The 17,219-nt window shown below is 48.0% G+C and overlaps 1 long non-coding RNA gene across 3 annotated transcripts in view; it reads left to right on the top strand.

Annotated features, from left to right (window-relative positions):
- Nucleotides 1-17,219, top strand: part of LOC111817224 — a 41,591-nt gene that overhangs the window by 12,662 nt on the left and 11,710 nt on the right. For all 3 annotated transcript variants that reach the window (XR_002821472.1, XR_002821470.1, XR_002821471.1), the window contains exon 2: nucleotides 12,697-12,779. This is a non-coding gene — a long non-coding RNA (uncharacterized LOC111817224). The remainder of the gene's footprint in view (nucleotides 1-12,696; nucleotides 12,780-17,219) is intronic.

The raw sequence follows: 17,219 nt of genomic DNA, 5'->3' as shown, positions 1-17,219 counted from the left end.
TTAGCCCAAGTACTTTTTGAGCTTTATGACTGAAGCACCTAAAAGATTTGAAGTCAAAATGATGGAAGGGCCACAAGTGAAAATTTAAAAAAGGAAAAGAGAGAGAGAGAGAGAAAACTATTATTTGGAGAGCAAGTAGCGTTGTCAGAGCAGCTGCAGAAATGCTAGTCTTTTATTTTAGAAAGTTTCCCGTCTGATGATGTGGTGCGATATGAGGCAACACGGGCTAGGCAGTGACTAGAAACTGTGCAATGTTCATTCAAAAATTTGGTTGAAATCATTCACTATTGAATTATAAAATAATCTTTTCTGTCAATTTAATTAATGGAAGGGGTAAAGGACTATTTTAGCTGGCTCAAATTACATATGCACAAAGATTTGTAAGAATAAACACTTTGGCATTCTGTGGCCTAAAAGCAGACAGAGCTGTAATATAGCAAATAAACCTCCCCAGAATGTAGGCATCCAAGATTCAATTTCATTAAAAAATTTGGCAGTTGAAGAAAAGAAGGAAAAATGCTTATTAAATCAGAGTAACTACAAAATGTTGACAGATCTCACGTGTCACATCCAACTGGGCCCTCACAAGGCTGCGCGGGTGTCGGCAAGTTACTGTGTCAGTTTTGCACAGTGAGCTATCTTTTTAGTGCCCTCCGACTTAAGCCACAGCGCCATTGGCTGACGCTTCTCCCCCATTCTATCTTTTCTTCCTTCCTTGTTTCTTTTTGCCTGCTTTTCTTTCTTTCCTTACTCCGCCCCAAGTCTGTACCAGATGGAACAGCACCCAGCAAGCTCCGAGAGACCTTAGGGAACCTGAGGCTTTGCTCAGGCCCCTGGCTGTCAGGGACACATACTCGGTATCCTGAGATCTCTCTAGTATTTGTTTTCTTTCCTCTTCTAAGTACCAGCATCTTTTAAAGAGAAAACCAGGCAATGCCTAATGAAAGCAAAATAAATTGGAGAATTGTTTGTATAATTCAGAGTACTTCTTTCTAGCTGGGAAGAAAAAACAATGATGAAATCTGAGCAGTTTTGATTTGTGGTTACATTTACGAGGCATGGGTGACTCCTCAAGGACACTGCTTGGTCTCTCTCCCGTCAGGCTAACGGGTGTGGGTGCACACTTGTGCGTCGGCCTCCAGGGGGTCCCGACCTGGGCCAAGACATCTCCCCCAGATTCAAGTCGAGGCACTTGGGGGCCCAGCCTGCCGGGTGGGCTAAGCACACTGCCGGAACTTATTAGAAAGTTGTTCCCTTTTCTGCATTGTCCCATGAGGGGAGGCCCACTCACACTGTGTAAAATCCTTCAAATTAATATTAAACAGTCCAACTGGGATCACTGAAGTTATTTACATTTTGCAATGAATAAAAATGTTAGCATTTTACATTTAGTGAATTAGGGTTTTAGTTTCCTCGTATGAGCCAATTTGGAAACATTTGCTCAAGCACAGTTGCAGGATTTTAGGGAGGACGGTTTCCTTTGTGTTATCAGGTGCTAGGACGGTGCAGTCAGCTTTCTGTAGGGACAACGTGACAGCACAGGGACAGTGCTTAGGTGCAGGCAGCCCACGGACTGGCAGAAAGCAGGCTTTGCAGAATAGGGTGAGATGGAAAGTGATTTAGGTCTAGTTTTCAGAATATCAGTAAATGTTAATTACAGGTATTTTTAGAAAAGCTACCTAGTTGCAAATATTATTCTTTAAAAAGCACCTAGACTTTGTATTAATAAACTTTGCTTTCTTTCTCTAAGATTTCTGGAAGACTGTGTCCTTTTATCTTGCCACCTAATAAATAAGCTGAATACTTTTCGCTAACATGTACAGCATGAATCTCCAAGAATCAATAAAATTGTGCTAGAGAAGAAGAGAATATTGCCCATTTCATTTGTGCTAATTTCAGGAGGAAGTGGCTAAGCAAAAGTGTGGACCAGGCTTGCTTTATATTTATTCATAAAGTTGTTTTATGACACTAACAGGAATGTTTGGTCCTTGAAAAAGTCTGATCATTTTCTGAAATTTGCAATAATTCTTATTTTTAGATGCATATGAAACTGGAGAAATCCCTTTGTGATGTGTGCAGAAATGTTTGTTTGCATAGAACTGAAGCATACAGAAAGAGAGTGTGAATGAAGGAGGAAGGGCCGTGTAGCAGCCGGGCGGTTAGACCTGGGCCTGCGCTGCTGGTGCGCTTCATCAGCCGGTGCTATTTTTCTTTGAAACTTCCAAAACTTCCCAGTGTGAGATGGCTATGGCATACTCCAGAACCCTTGCACCAAAGTGCGCCTTCCACGGATGATTTAAGGCAAAACAAAAATAATAGACTTATTCTCAGGAATTTCTCTCGGCCTATTTATGGGATTTTTTTTTTCTAAAAAACCCTACCTATTGGTCTATTTATTTTGCCATCTTTCTGCTCTCATTTTGGAGGTAGGACCTGCTTCTCCGCAGCGGTGTGGAGCTCAGTGGGGACTGTGGCGAGGTAGCCGTGTAATTTCTTTATCTTTCACCTGAAAATTACACACATTATTTTGCAGCTCAAAATAAGCATTCCCAATGAGTTGCATTCAGTAAATGTCTTTCACAGCATTAGTACAGAACTGAGGTACAAAAGAATATTAATCTAATACATTCCAAAATTCAAATACTTGTGATTAATAAGCATTATTATCTATAAATAAGGCCCTAATGATACTTTGGCAGTGTTGTAAACACAAGAATCAGAGGCAATTATTGTCATTATTGTTCGGCGAGTACTTCCCATGAATACCAAATGGGGCTTGCTGTCCAGCCCCTTGGCAAGAGGGCTCCTAGAAAGAAACAGATGTTGGCCAATCAGGACCGGCTACTATCAGCTGCCCAAGACTCAGGGTCCTTAAAGAAAGGGTGGGGGGTGCAGACATTAAAACTGCTGTGCTGTGATTTTGTTTTAAAAACGCCCTTTATTAGAAACATAAAATTGTCTTGAAAATAATGCTCTTTTCCAGCCCTGACTTGTGTGAACTGAAGGCGCCAGTGACCATTGTGTGATGGGGACACAGGGGTCTCTCTGTGGAGGCCCTGGCCCGCTGTGAGGAGCTAGTATGAAACCAGCGCAGGAGAAATAAGGGGCTGCAGCCGGGAACCCCTCCAGAGCGGGTCTGGGAGCAGGCGCTTTCCTGCTCCTCGCCAGGCTCCACAGAGCCTCCGTGCTGGCTGTGACCTGCTCACGGCCACCCTCACCGTGGGGCCCGAGGGCAGAGCTGGTCAGCACCCGCAGGGAGCCCAGTGGTACCTGGGTCTGGGCACGCTGGGTCTGCTGAGCCCTTGTCTCTCTCGCACTTTCATCGCTCTGGGGAATGGCCACATTGGCTTTCCGTGCAGAGGGGCAAAGCGTTTTCTCTGCATTCTCCCCAAGGGGTAAGGAAGCACGCTAAGTGCTCCACATAGATTGGATCTCTGCTTTACAGAGCGCTGCACCAAGCCTCATGCCTTAAAGCTCTTCTGATGCGTACAGCAGAGGCTGAGAGCATGGTGGGGGGCTCTGAGCACTGAGGACCCCAAAGAAGTGAGGCGGCAGGAGCCGGGCTGGGCGGGTGTGCCCTTTGCCACCCACCCTTCCGCATCATGGAGGGACTCAGGGGAAGTGGGCCTCCCTCATACCTGCCGCACCCCACAGAAGCCTCTCCCCCTGATGGGGCAGCCCCTCTTGGCTCCAGAGAATCAGTGCCCTTGTGCCCGTGCGCGGTGTAACAGGCTGGCCCAGAGCAGGAATCAACGTATAAGGTCATCATCCAGCTCCTTCTTTTGAAAATTTAAATTTGGTTTAGTTTTTTTGAGACCAAGCTCACTGTGTAGTTCAGGCTAGCCTCAAATGCATGGCCAGTTGTCCTGCCTCAGCCTTCTGGTGGTTATGACAGAATCGCTGCTTGATGGCCCGCGGCCTGGCTGCTCTCCTCTCCTCTCTCCTCCCTGTCTCTGCTTACAGTGGAGCGAGGTCACTCGGAAACATTCGGGAGCTGCTCAGGCTGAGTTTGGGGAAAAGCCAGCTTTTCCAAGCAGATCTTCCTCTGTCCAAGCGGAGCGCTGATAGGAATTTCGAGAAGGGTGAGGATGGCAGGACCTTGCTCAGGACCCCCTCCTGTGTGCACGGCCTCCCAAGCTGCACAAGTGCAGTTTGCACCTACTCCTGCCCTCTGAGACGTAGATGGTGAGGCTCCTTCTCTAGGTCACGTAACAGTGACGCTAGGTTTCAAACTTTGCTCTCGTCTTTTAAAGATCGCCCCGCCCCCACCCCAAGTACTGCGGATTGCACCTAGGCCTTCACACTAAGCTATATTCAAGACTTTGAATTTTTTTTCTTAGATTTTGAGACAAGGTGTTGATAAGTTATTCAAACTGGGCTCTGACTCGGCAGTGACCTGTCTCAGCCTCCCGAGTGGCGGGATGACGGGCACGTTCCGCGGCGCCGGCTGACAACACCCCTTTATCGGCAGCGCTTCACTGCTCCCCACCTTCCGGGGCAGTCGCCGCTTTCTGCCCTTCTCTGATGTCCCCAGCCTTTGGGCAAGCTGGTCAGGTGGCTCTGTGATATTGTGCGAGTGTGGACCTGCTTTTCTTCTACAAAGCAGGGGTACCAGAGGCTCCAGGACCTCTCTGCCATTGTCACCATGTTTGGGGCTCTTGTGTCACCCCTCTTGTTTCCTGATGTGTGCAGACACTGCTGGGGCCACTCGTGGAGAGCCTTGCATGTCCCTGTCACCTCCCCTGCACCTGGAGCCCCATAGGAGTGCAGCAACTTGTATGTAAGCACCCTAGAAAGAAAATGAACTACTGAAGGGAAGCAGTGTCCCCAACAGGGCGGCTGCGGCTCAGGGTGCAGGGCCCCTTTGGTCCTGAGCCGGCAGCAGGCGCATGGACACTGGCCCACGGTTCTGTTTCGGACCGCGAGTGCTTTCGGGACAAGCCAGCAGCCCCCAGCAGCAGCAGGGACCATGTGAAGTTGGAAAACTTCAGTAATGATTTCATTTTCCGTGAAATCTTCATTTCTGCCGCTGGCCCCCAGAGGGCAAAATGTTATTTATAAAGGTCAAAGTGAAAAGGTTACTTGGCTTTTGGAAAATGACTCTTTCACTTAATTAATTCATTAATTAATATTCTGCCTCATACTGAGAAAGAATTTGAGGCAGTTAATAAAAATACATGGTAGAAAGAAACAAAAATGGCAAAAACGAATGTGGTTAACGGTACACGCACAGATACACGTATTAGTAAGACCTGTAGTCTTAGGGAGTTAGAATGGTACAAAAAGGAAAAGAAAAGAGAAGAAAAGGAAGACAAGAAAAAGAAAGAAAACTTGATAATAAGCTATCAATCTTGTTAACAGTTATTTAAAAGAGGAAAAAAAGACAGTGTTCAAGGTGAGCTGTCCATTATAGGTGACTTGAAAATATTTCCTCAGAGAGAAGTGTTCAGAGGAGAATTTACTGGGACATCTTTTGAATTCACAATGAAAAAGCTAGTCTTGTGTCTATGACAATGTTGTACTGGAGAAAGGACATTGTGCCATTCTTTGACAATCTTTAAGACTAGCAATTGCCAGCTTCCTTCTTATACTTACTTCCTATAAGATAATTTGACACTTTCCAAATATAGATCCAATTCGCTTCTTCCTAGCAAATCCCAGGAAGTCAATAAATGATCCATGTTTTATGTCTGCTTCTAGTTTTTGTTTAGGTAGCCAAGAGACAGACACTATAAAGGGCTCGGGGAAGTTCCTGGGCTGAGGGGTCTGTCAACCCGCGAGTCCCCTACCTCGACTGTGACTAGCTGGCCTCAGGCGACCTTTTTGGTTTCAGTTTTCTCACCTGTTCAATTGTGGTGTGAGATTTGGCTGATCTTTGAGTTTTCTTCTACCCATAAAATTCTATGTTTTGAATTTTCTGTCATCTGGAGAATCCATTAATGTGAGCATGATTTTTTATATCTAGTTATATTCAATTGATAGAGAACTTGACTATAAAAAGAATACAGCTTGTTCTGTTACGCAGTGTAAATCAATAAAATGAAAATGTATCCATTGACAACATTTGTATTTTCACCTATTACAGAGCTGTGCCCTCGCTTTGAATACAATACACTTTTATGCCCCATTAAAGCATGCTTGACATAGCTTTCAACTACTTGCAAATGCTGAGAAGTTGAAAAACATAACATTTACAAAAGATACATCTGGTGCATATTTATATGACTTGGAATAAGGAATCATTTAAATACTGCTGAGCCATCTCCATATTAGGAGAAAAGATCTTCCGTGTCCATATGTGAAGTCGGTAGTAAAATGCATGTAGGTTTAGATTTCTCTTGCACATTTTCTTCTCTTTTGACATGTGTTAAAAATATGGAAATATTGATTAGAGATTAAATCATCCCTTTGACTTGTTAGAATTGCCTCTCCCAGAATTTTATAGATGACATCATTAGAGCTAGTACATATTCTAGAGGTGATAAGTTTTGGAAGAGACTAAAAGTGGCACTTTGGGCACACAAAAGCCACTTGTTCAGGCACAGAACTTCTTCGCTCGGGGGTCACAGGCCTGCGCAACACCAGGGAGAGGACTGGGAGCCCTGAGCACCCCCGAGGTTATGTGCAAACCAAGGTGTGCACGTGTGCGTGAGCCCCTCTGTTCTGCGGAGGGCCTGGCTCACGTCAGTGTCTCCAAGGGCCGTGGTCCTGGTAGAGTGGAGGCGACTGAGCACAGCAGGAAGGCTGGCTCGTCCGAGGGGCTCTATGTGGAGGGTGAGGCCAGTTCCTGCAGCAGCACCTCTTTGTAAAATCAAAGTGTGGTGTGGCTCCTCTGAGGTGCCCCTTCAGCTGCATCCTGGACTCTGCACCGGCAACTCCCCCATCCCTAAGTCGCCAGGTGGCCCGTCCTCCCGTGTCTGTTCTGTGAGCCTGCTGTGCCCCTCTTTTTGGTTGCTACCAGATAGATGGGACTGGAGAAGGGGTGAGGTTCTGCAGAACTGCGTGGAGCCCTGGGGGTGCCCACCTCGGGAGAGCGCCGCTCCTGTACAAGGCCAGGTGGCGCCGCGTAGGAAGGAGGGTGTCTCTCCTCCAGCTCGCACACCTTAATTAATGTTATGGGCTGTGCTTTGAATGGAGAGAGGCAAGAAAATCAAGGTTAAGGACGCTCTGCTCTCGACTATGGAGGGGAAAAAAGAGACAGCTATGCAAATTAAGGATTTCGTTCCTCCTTGTCAATTTCTTATCTGTTGTCAGTTTTAATGATTTCTAAATCGGAGGAATGCTGAAGATCTGTTTTCCCATCGGTTCTGAGCCTGAGGAATTCGGAGCTGGGCTTCTGAGCCAGGAATCCATCCTGTTTGGAATTCAGGGGCTCTGCTGCTTAGCACAGATGCCAGGCTTCTGATAAATTCCAAAAGGTTCGGCTTGACGTTTCATCCTCAGAGGTTGGGAAAGATTCTTCAGAAGGGGTATATGAAGAGGGAGAAGTGGCCAAAGGTCTGCAGCTGTCCCAGAGTCACTGCCCCAGTGGCTTTGGTGGTGTGGTTGTCTGGGGGACCCCTGCCTGGGTCGAGTGCACCGCTGCGGCGGGCACTGCTGGCCTCAGGCTAGGAGGTGGGTGCGGCCTGGCACCAACGTCTGGAAGGCTTTCGAAGCCTCTCAGCTTCTAGGTGGCTATCCAGGTGTCACCTGTATCCTGATAACTGACTCCAAAAGCTCTCGAGAGACACATTGTGAGCGGTCGTCTAGGGCTATGTGCGCCCTGTGGTCTATCATGCCGAGTCCCTGGCTAGGGCCTGGCGCTGGGAGCAGGCATGACCAGACTCCAAGCTCAGACTGCACGTCCCCCAGAGCTCTGAAACGCAGTACAGAAACAGCAGAAGGGAGGGATGATAACTTTTCCTGCCTACTCTTTGGGGAGGATGGTTTGAAAGGATCTTACAGAACCCGTACGTCTGCAGTCACGAGCTCCACATGAAATCGGACTCTAGTCCCACACAGTCTTAAGTCCTGAGCGTGCTCAGGGACCCGAGCACCCTGGCTCTTACTTAGTGCAGTTCCTAGTTCTCAAGTCTGGTAGAATTTCTCAGGACCAATTGAAATACCTAAGGAGAGAAAGAGAGAGAGAGGACAGTTGAGGGCTGGATACAGTGCTTGGTGAATAGGTTTGATCCCTGGTACTCTCTTTCCCCCAGAAAACCACAGAACAAATTTAAGAACATAGAATGAAGAGATGATTTGTCATCTCCCAGAGCACCGTAGTTTCCATGTTCTGGAGCAGTGATGGTAAGCCTTTTAGCGCTTTCATTGATAACAAACAGCCGGCTGGGGCACACGTGCCATAGGTTCACGCTGCTCTACAGCATCATCAAAACCAGAAACCCATCCTAGGCTGAGCTTCCCCTCAGGCGCTGCCTCACACCTTATCTCCCTTCTCCTTGAGTCCCACAGTGTGTCTTCCGGTGAGGGAGATTAGGTCGCCCTCCTTCAGTGCTGTTTGTCTCCCCTGGCAGAGCTCTACAATGCCCTCTCAGCCAAGGGTGCTAGGTCTGTTCCCCCTTGCTCCTCCTGAGACCACCGCAAGGCACTTCCTCCTTCCCGAGCAGACTGGGCAGCCCACCCATGGCCTGGTGTCCACACCTCAGCTCTCCCCCTAGTTGACTTCCATGGGATCACTGGGGCCTGGTCACCGGTGAGCAAACACCACGGGGTGGGAAGCAGAAAGCGGCCCAGGCATGGCGTGAACCGCTGCAGCCAGCAGCAGCCTGCGTGGGCAGGTCAGTAGCACGAGGGCGCCGGTGTTCCAGGGCTGGGAGGAACAACGCAGTGGAGTGTGCAAGAGCTTCTTGGAGAAATCTGCGCCCTAGGTCAGTTGCACTGTCACTTTTCTTGGGGCTTGGGTCTGCCTTGCAGTGGGGGACCCTGGCCCCAGGAAAGAGTCCTTGCAGTCCAGGGCTAGATCTTGGGCACACTCGAGCGGCGTGCCTTATTCTGGCTTCTCGAGCCCGTTGCTGATGTTCTCCGCTGCTCAAGTGGGCTATTTTGATTTGGAAATGCCATTTATTTGCCTATGGTGTGCTTTCTTAGTTGGCTATCATGACTGCGTTCAGGAGCGGGTGGTGGAGCCCACCTCAGGGCGGTCGTTCACGTGCAAGCAGAGAGCTGAGATCCTCTGCTCGGATTCCGACTCTGGGCTCTGCCAGGAGAATATTTTATGTCTCATGAACTTTTATGAGTATTTCATTAATTATTTATGTGAATTCCAGAGCTAAGTTTTGCTAAGAAAATATGAAACAGCTCCTCTACAAGGAAAAAAAAAACACCCACGAATTCTGTACCACCTTGCCCCTCTCCCGTGCAAACCCCACGATGGAACTGTGTGCTCTTCTCCATATGCTTTTTAGAAAATAGGAACCTGGCGTGGTAAGAACGGCAACAATGACCCAGGACAGGTTCAGCATCTTCACATTCGAAGGTAGAAAATGCTACCATTTTGAATGCAGGAAACTTTATTTTTTTACTAGTTGTTCTAAGAATGCTACATGAAGTCCTAAATTTCTCTTTTCATCATATTATTAGCCAGCAAGAGTTTGCTGATGGAAGGGGTTGTTAAAGGAGGTCAGGAAATGTTCTTTTGAAAGGCGTAAGTCTCCGTGAGCAAAGGCCTGGACGGCTGTGCCCCAACTTTGGGGATTTATGGGCCAGTAGGTGCAACAGTGAACACTGGCATTGGAGATCCAGATCTTAAGAAAAGCCACTTGGCAGTACTCTGCTGTGAGGAAGCGGTGCACATTAATTAATATTGAGGAAAGCCCATTACATGTCTATAAGCTTAAATGGCTGGACCATTTGGACTGCGGCAAGTGATATGTTCGGCTGTAAATTCCAGTTAAGCTGGTGAACCAGTTAACTTCGTCCAGTTCAGTAGACCTAAATTTTAAAAAATGAATTGGATGATTCGAGTAGGTAAATCAAAATCAAAAGATGCTATAAAATATAGACAGAACCCCCGATGCCATTTCAGAGTCATGAAATGGGCTGAAAACATCTTTTATAATGACTTGGGAGACTGTAACTTTTGGGATACATAAAACAGAAAAGTAAACTGAGAGGCAGACTTCAATAAAAGCCTAGGGGTTTACAACAAAAGTGTTTTTGGAAATCTCTGTGGGTTGTGGATAATAAAAGCTTTCCTTTCTCTTGTGTTGGTTTTTCTTTTCTAAATAACTCAGGTGTTGGTCAGCATCCTTCACCTGTGCCAGGCGACTTGGCCTGGTAGTGTGCTAGCCACCGGGGATGCTGCTCCGAGGCATTTGCTGAGAAGTCGGTGCTTGCTTTGTGCAGAAATAATTGTGATTATTTTATGCCTCTCAGTTCAGTTTCTTTCCTTTTTCTTCTTGGAGTTTTTCTTTGCCCATTTTTTCCCCCTTTTTGCCTTTGCATGCTTATAAAATAAATCTCCTGCTCCTCCATTTCTTCTGTGGTCCCGCTGCGTCTTGCTGAGGTGCTTAGCCCCGCTCTCCAGCTTCTTTCTCTGAGCATCTGTGGTGCCCTCCCTGGGCACCCTGCCTCCCTGCCCTCCATGTGTGGACACCGTACATTCTGTTCCTCCACAGTAGTTTCTGCCGGGAAGTGCAAGCTGTTGGAAACTACAAGCCAATACGTTTTGATGGATAAGTAGTTTTTCATTCACTGTCTGGTTGGATTTGCTCTTGGATTTCTTTTCTATAGTTTCTTAGTCTTACTCTCTTTTCCAGCAAGAAGAAATTGTCATTTCTGTCTGACTTCCTTCTTTCTAAGGTGGGCTTTGGTCACATGGAGAAGCTCTGTGTTGAGATTTCGGCCTAGCTGACCGAATCTGAGCACTTTGGTCCTCCCTTGGCAGCTCCGGCCTCTTTCCTGGGGAACACTCTGCAGATAGCAGGACAGTGCAGGCAGGAGTCCGCACTGTGTGCAGGCTGTAGCTGAGGACAGACAGATGGGGCAGTGGTTGGCACTATCTCCTGACACCCTCTGTGTCACTTGGGGACAACCAGTGAGGTCTCGGCATCCCTGGGTGACAACAGCTGCTCACCAGGTCTCATAGGATTTTGTGATGGGAGGGTCTGCAGTTAAATGTGAGTCCCCCTCATTTTACCTGGGTAGAGACTTTGGGAAACACAGAGCTGTGCTGGTTAGACTAGGTAGGTGTGGCTGGCACAGTGGGAGCCCACTAGTGACAGGAATAATGTCACTCACAGCTTTTCAAAGTGCCCTCCTGTCGCCTACTTCATTCACTTTAACAGGACCGCTGAGGCCTCCCTGAGGACCTGGTGAGTCGCTGTGAGGAACGGGGACACGATTTTGGCCACTGCTGCCCTGGGATTCCTTGGGGAGGCAAATGATGCCAGTAAGAAGCCACTCAGATATGGTGAGGGCCAGACCAGTGCGAGATCATCCTGGGGTGGAGGACTGGAGCCATTCAGCCCTGTGGAAGAGAGGAGTTTTATGTTTCATTCCTAAGTTCAGAGAAAAGAAAACCTTGCCTTTTCTTCCCTCTGTGTTGTTTTTGGCAAGGCTCTGTAAGACTGCGGCTCACATGCACGGCACACTGGGCCAGGCTTTCAAAGGGCTTCTGTGCTGCCCGTGTGTTGGGTTTTTCAAGTCCAGCTACAGCTCTGGGAGGCGGTGGGGCTTGGGCGCGGGGTGGGGTACACCAATGGAACTACACATGTGCGGCCCCACTTCGCATGTGGAACTGTGCTGTTATGCGATTTGGTTTTCCTAAAGGCAGTCCCCCAAGGAGCTTTCTGCCTTGTGGACATCTCTGCCTGGCCTGCTCTGAACTCCCTTGATGAGGCAGCCCATGCCCATCTTCTTGGGGAGCCAGGGGAAGGGTGATTATTGTTGGAAATCCAACTCAACCCGAAGAGCTTAGGCAATGACTGTGGGGTCAGCGCAGACGGAAGTGGCTTTCAGCCATTTGCAGGCTGTCATGTCCTTTCTGGCTGGAGAAAAGTTAGGCCTCTCAGAACTGGCAATTTGGTAATAGAAAGTTCTGAGGATTTGGTTTATTCTGGGAGAGATAGATTTTCTTCTCTCTGCCGTGAGTACTGTGATCCCTTCTCCTGTTACTGGTAGAAGAGAGCGAGTCATGCTGCAGAGCAGACAAGCCCCAGAACCAGGGGCTTCAGATGAATTATGTCTCCCTGTCCCTGCATGCCCTTGAGGATCAGAAAGGAGGTGCCTTGCTGGACATCTGGGGTCCCTTTTGCACTAGCCTGCCCTTCAGCCATGGCAGGGGGATGGGCACAGGGTGAGTCTGGCCTGCAGGGCCACCTCAGCAGCTGAGGACACTCAGTCTTGCCCTGAGCTTGGAGGAAGGAGGAAGAAGCGTTCTGAACTGCAGCGTGCCTGTCCCGCTGTCCACCAAGCATCAGCATCCATGAGAGAGCTCTCTTTGCCCAGATGGTTGGTGGTGCCAGTGTGGTTTCTGTGCCCTGTTTTGAGTGGGCAGCAGTGCTGCCCAGCTCCAGGAACTCCCTGTGAGCTGGATCTTCCCTGTTGCCCTTGGAATCTTCAGATACAGCAGCTTCAAGGACTATTGATTCTTTGAAATGCTTCTCATGACAATGACTGGGATGAAAATGAAGGTGAAAAATAAAAACTCACTTGAGCTTGGTTTAATTTTGCCTTCTCTTCTCATTTTTTTAAAAGTGTCTTTCAAAATCTTAATCAAAGAACATCATTGTGATCACATTATTCAGCATTTGATGGATAAAGATGAGGACTCAGAGAAGGTGAGTACAGTAGATGCCTCAAATTTTGAATATAATTTATAGCCTTCAGTTCAGCTTCTGGGATTTGAATATAATCACTATACCATCACCCTGTACCACCACTGCCACCACCACCACTGCTACATTACCACCATCATTTCCACCATTAACTCCTCTATCTCCATTACTCCCACCATCAAAGCCACCTTCTCCATCCTATCCACCTTCTCCATCCTATTCACCTTCTCCGTCCTATCCACCTTCTCCATCCTATCCACCTTCTCCATCCTATTCACCTTCTCCATCCTATCCACCTTCTCCATCCTATCCACCTTCTCCATCATATCCACCTTCTCCATCGTATTCACATTCTCTATCATATCCACCATGTCCATCCACCTTCTCCATCATAGCCACCATCTCCTTTTTTTTTTTTTTTTTTTTGCTGGAACCAGGGATTGAACTCAGGCCCTTGTGCTTGCCAGGCAAGTGCTTATTCCACTGAGCCATCTCCCCAGCCCCAACCATCTCCATCTTATCCACCATCTCCACCATCTCCACCATCTCCATTATATACACCTCCATCATCTCCACCATCTCCATCATCTCCACCATCTCCATCATCTCCACCTTCTCCATCATCTCCACCTTCTCCATCATCTCCACCTTCTCCATCATCTCCACCTTCTCCATCATATCCACCTTCTCCACCATAACCTCCATCTCTATCATAACCACCATCATAAACACCACCACCATCATAGCCACCATCTCCACCATAGCTCCCAATATCGTATGCACCATTTCTAGTACCGCCACCTCCAGCACTACCACCACTACTCCCACTACCTGTCACCCAAGTAACATATAACATTTCTCTTCAGACTATCTTGGGGGCCAAAAATCAGGCCAGAATTCTAGAAGTTTACTTTGACTTCTCTGCATTTGTGTAATCTGAAAATAAAAAAAGTTCTATGCAGGAATACTGGCAACTTGGAACTGTGTCAGGGACTGGGATTGGACTAAACTTAACTTTTCTTTTTCCCTCTTTTTAAAGTTTCCTTTCACTATTCTTCGACTTCTTTTTTAAACATGGAACAGAACCAAAGGTCAGAAATGATGCACTTGAGTAGCAGGCCTCTTTTTCTCCTTTTTAAAAAGCTATTTATTTATTTATTTGGTACAGGGTCTCACTACACCTGAGGACTCATAGTGATCCTCCTGTGTCAGCCTCCCCAGTGCTGGGATTACAGGAGTGTGCTACCACCCCGCGTTCTGGGTCCTACACGGCACGCCAAGGGTTCCAGGACCAGCACGGCATGTGGTACAGGGGACTGGATTGCCTGGCATGCACTTAGATCACGGAGCTAGCTCCCTAGCCCATTTTCCTCCGCTTTTCTTTGTAATTTTTGAGATGAGTCCTCCCATGTTGTCCTGCTGGCCTTGAACTCATAGGCCAAAGTGATCTTCCGTCTCAACCTTTTGGGTAGCTGGGACCACAGGAGCATAGCACTGCTCCCAGGTTACCGTCAGCTTCCACAGCTGTCTATACAGACCGCTCAGATGTGACCCTTTCATGTAAGACCTTGACCAGCACTTCCGGGGCTGGGCGTCTTTCCAGCACCTGGTCCGCAGGCTGTAAGGAAGCTCGAAGGCCCAGACCAAAGCCAGGTAATGTGATACCAGAATGCGAACGCCCAGGGCGTCACCTCCGCGGATTCACCTGCCTGCTCCTGGAGGCTGCTCAGGGTTCGGTTCCCTCCGGGCGAGGGAACGGCTGCGGGAACCTGTGCTCAGTCTCTGTAGCTCCGACAGCGCTTGCCAGCCCTCAGCGTCCGCGTCGGAACTCACTGGCTGGCTGGCTTGGGAGCCACTCAGAGTAGGGAGGTTCTGGCCAGAGCTCTGCCCTTCCCCCTTCAGATATTAATAAAATAAGGACATTATTAAATTACCGACCCTGGCTCCAATTGAGTGTTTGCCAAGAACCCCGTGCTTCTACCTCACATACTACATTTTATTTTTCTTTTGGGGATTTGTTTTCTGAATCAGTTTACTTCTTCGTGGTCCAATAATCACTAAATGGAATTTTCTCCATCTTTCATCCTTCATCATTAGGGTAAAAAAAATACAGTATCATTTTCTGAAAAGAAATAAATATCTCAAAATGAAAGACAATATTTAGCGACCAAAAGAAGAGAAATCCCTCAAGAGTACTACTTTTCTGATGACTCAGAACTGGAAGTGATTAAGAGCTTAGCGCTGTAAAGCGGCGGGCATCCTCCTCTCCTTCCCTCCGCTTCATCAGAAAATCAGACATCACTCTGCAGGCAAGTGGGAACCACGGTAGAACCCTGTTAAGCGAGCTGCGCATAAATTCCTCGGCGTGGTTTGAGGAAATGCACAAAGGAAGTGAAGAATATTTACTTTATTGAGCTAGTAGTGCCTGCTAGAGATTAGTTGAGCCCGTGAACCTTAGGATAGATACTGGTTAGCAGTTTCCTTTCTATTTTCTTAATTCCTGACTGTCAACTTCAACTTGAGTAGAAGTTTAAACTGCAACGTACTAAATGCTGAAAGTATGTTCCTTGGCTACGAAGTGAGGTTGTCTCAGATTGCATTTTCAGATAAGAATGTTCTTAGTTTGATTACTTGAATGGCTGCGTATTATTTTTGTGCACTCAGTATTTGAAGTTCCTGTGGATTTCTGGGATGCCTAGCGATCTGGCACGCTGTGCAGGTGTGACTGTCAGGTGCTTTGCTTTGGTGGCGCTAGGTGGTGAGGCTTCTCACGTCACTTCATCCTGCATTTTGTCAGAAAACACCGGTGAAAGTTCAGTCGAGAGTGGGGCTAGCCAGACATTTCCAAGTTAGGCTGCTGTCTTTTAGTTACCCAAAATCACAGCGTAACATTTAAGTGTGGTTGTGTTTGGTTTAATCCTCGGCATCTTCTTCACGGATGACGGATTTAGTGCGTATTTAGCTCTTATTGCGGATTTAGGGAGGCGGAGGGATACTTGGAAGAGACCATGTTACACCAAGACAGCCAGCTATGTGCGGCTGCAGACTGAAACAGTAGCCCGGACGTTGTTAGATTGTGTGTGTGTGTGTGTGTGTGTGTGTGCGTGCAGCGACTTACCTGTTTATTTATCGTGATGTTAGGTACACACTCTACCACTGAGCCGTGACCTCAGTGCCAGTTCTTAGGGTGTTGACAGGTACCTACGAAGTACACTCCGAGGCGAGGCGGCAGGCCAGGGCATTTTATGGCCGTTGTCCAGCCTGGAGGCAGCCGCCCTGTCTGTAGTGATCCCAGTGACTGTCCCTTTGTAGATGAAGAAATCCGCATGCGATCTCTGAGCGGAAACCTAGCTTTCCTAAGGGCACCTCACTGGCCTTAAAGAACCAGGATGCTTCGTAGAGGCCAAGCTGGGCCTTCGGACAAATGAGGGGCTTCTTGTACGTCAGGCAGCAAACCCTGTGTGAGGGTGTGTGTGTGTGTGTGTGTGTGTGTGCACGCGCGCGTGGGTGGGTGCGCATGCACGCGTATTTTACTTTGCAGCAGTGGAAACTGAACCAGGGTTTGTGCCTGCTTCTTCTTTTTTTTTTTTTTAGGTGCCTGCTTCTGGTCTCCATGCCGCCCTGCCAGGGTGTTGCATTGTTTTAAGGCTCTTAGGAGAAAAGGTGCTCAGTGCAAACATGCGGCGATTCCAGTCCTACCCGGTAGAAATGCTTTTACCGGAAAGCGTGCGCGGTGCTTATGCACCGTGCAGCGCTCCTACCGCAAAGTTAAAGCTTCGGTGGGAGCGCGATGCACCTCGAGAACAGGATGTTAAGTGGGAGAAGTCAGACACACAAGCTTTAGTATTGCGCAGCTTCTCTTGCGAGAAACCCAAGGTATCAGTTAAAGAGTAAAACAAATACAGACGATAGGAAACGGAGGCAGGGCTTTCGACGTGGGAAGCGGAAAGGGGAAGAGGAGCAAGGGCAGACTGAAGAGAGAGGCTGCTGCTCCTCGTGATGCGCACAGCCGTTGTGTGCTGTGCTCATGGAATACGGGAGAAAGGAAAGAGCAAAGAAAGCTCGGAGGGAAGGCGCTAGTTCCAGCAAGCTTTCCACGGGAGCGCTCCATTCGATCCCCAGCATGCGTTCATAAAGAGGCTCTTCCACCAGGCTACAAAAGCTGGGAACGTAGCCCATCATTATTAATATTTTAAAAAAGTTCTTCTGGCGTCTTCCAGGGCCGTATCAGTTTCAAAGATTGCCGTCAGGGTGGGAGCAAATGAAGTTGAAATGGCCTGAACTTCTCCGCGGCCTCAGAGCGGAAACTTCTCCTCGGAGTTGAAAGCTGGTGGAATATTCATGGAAATGTAATCCGAGCGCGGGGCACCCGAGTCCGTGTCAAAACTTTGCTCCAAACCATATTTGCTGTTTGTAAAGCGGCTCCCTGGGGAGAGGCTGAGG

The sequence above is a fragment of the Octodon degus genome, unplaced genomic scaffold, assembly GCF_000260255.1.
Source record: "Octodon degus isolate 3935 unplaced genomic scaffold, OctDeg1.0 scaffold00052, whole genome shotgun sequence".
In the NCBI taxonomy this organism is placed as follows: domain Eukaryota; kingdom Metazoa; phylum Chordata; class Mammalia; order Rodentia; family Octodontidae; genus Octodon; species Octodon degus.
This window is presented reverse-complemented; position numbering and strand designations above follow the sequence as displayed.